Below are 1798 nucleotides of genomic sequence, written 5' to 3'. Positions count from 1 at the left end.
ATACATACATCTTTGATATACTATCAGTCACTACTGTATAGTGTAAACTGTAAATCACTGATGTACTTGTATTTTTAATTACTATAAAGCAAATCTGGTGAATTAATATACTGTATTAAAAGGCTATAGTAGCTGTTAATTTATAATTATTATATTCAATATGTACAAATTGTGTATATTCAATACATTTGTATTTACATGTACTCACTGAGTTCAATAACTGCTGTATCAGTGTATGACGTGATTCCTCCAAACACAATTATCCAGTTAGTGGTTGGAGTCACACTCCAGGCTGAGAGAGAATGCCAACATCTATTAGTGACATTGACTGGTAAATTAACCTATACATAAAGGAGGATTAGAATACCTTAAGCCTACTATTTTTAGCGTCTACTAAATTTAGCTATATTAGTGAGAGAGATTTAAATCGCTAAATTAAATAGACGCCAAAACAATTATTATTCATTACAATGGTTATTATTGATAGTTAATTTGGTTAAAAACGCTAAAATTAGTAACGCTAAACCCATGAATTTTGCTGATTTCGCTAAAATTAGTAGACGCAAATAATAGTAGGCTTAAGGTAAATAAATTTGTAATATTCATTGTCATGTACTGTATTGTTATTGAAATTTGACTCCTTCCTCAATAGTTTACCATATAGCGCTTTATTTTGGCGGTGCTTTATTTTGGTGATTTTGCTATAAAATTGTAATTGGTGGTTTTTAATTTGGCAATTTTTGTGTACATGTGCATTACTGAGCATGCGCATTAATGATTGGCGGTTTTAAATATTGGTGATTCTGCTTGCAAACTACCAATCGCCAAAATAAAACTCCGCCAAATTAAAGCGCTATATGGTATACAAAATCATAAACTCCACCCAAAATGTTTAAACCACACCCACAATATAATGCTTTACTCACCAGTTTCTTCCATAATTTATTGTTAATATCAAATATCCAACTATCTCTAGTAGTACCACCCACCACTAGTAGGTGTGGTCCTGAGCTAGTGTTAATCAACACACTGGAATGACCACGTCTTTCCTTAGGCCATTGCACTGATCCTCTAGGAATAGATAATTTTGAACAATTCTAAAATAATAAAACAAAATTTAATTATCATAAACCACACCCACACACTCAGTGTTATGAATAATAATACACACATACAATACATTATTAATTAATAATTAATGTAATTATACTAATAATACACTCACCACTGATGTATCAGTAAAATTAAGAATATATACATTGTTACTACTTCCATTAGCAGTGTTACCTCCAAATAATATAGCACTGGAATTATTAATTGATGTTAAAGTGAATTGATGAATAGGAGGTGGTCTGTCTCCAGTGACAGTCGGTGATATCCATTGTCCTAAAAATATCAATAATAATAATTAGTGTGAATGGAATGCATTGGGTGGAGCAAAATAGTTGATATTAGTTTGATCGTATTATCAAACAAGCGTAACAGTGTAAAAAATATTCCTATAATTGATTTCACCACCTTGCAAGTATAAATTTGTCATTATTAAGACTTATAGAGGTTTTCTCTACCTTATAATGCTTCTAGAGAAGTCTTTAGACAGTATCTCTATGCTCTCTTGCTGTTAGAAAGCTCTTAACTTTGTCCCATGTGTAAGCCGCCATTTTGTTTGCCGTGGCCACACCCACCCCGTAAAGGAGCGTGGGCGGGTGGTTGCTAAGCGCTTGTTATTTCTCCAATACAACGTGTATAGAAGAAATGTAAGTGTGGACATACAAATAAATAAATAAATATATATATA

The 1798-nt window shown here is 32.0% G+C and overlaps 1 long non-coding RNA gene across 1 annotated transcript; it reads right to left on the bottom strand.

Moving 5' to 3' along the window:
* Positions 1-214: 214 nt before the first annotated feature.
* LOC109592174 (uncharacterized) lies at positions 215-1478 on the bottom strand. The gene is made up of 3 exons (XR_002190213.1): positions 1226-1478; positions 927-1097; positions 215-341 (listed from the first exon to the last, which is right to left on the bottom strand). It is a non-coding gene; the product is annotated as an uncharacterized LOC109592174 (long non-coding RNA).
* Between the last annotated feature and the right edge of the window lie 320 nt (positions 1479-1798).

This window comes from Amphimedon queenslandica, unplaced genomic scaffold (assembly GCF_000090795.2).
Source record: "Amphimedon queenslandica unplaced genomic scaffold, v1.1 AMPQUscaffold_6068_Cont21970, whole genome shotgun sequence".
Lineage (NCBI taxonomy): Eukaryota > Metazoa > Porifera > Demospongiae > Haplosclerida > Niphatidae > Amphimedon > Amphimedon queenslandica.
Note: the sequence above shows the minus strand (reverse complement) of the source record. Positions and strands in the feature narration are given on the sequence as shown.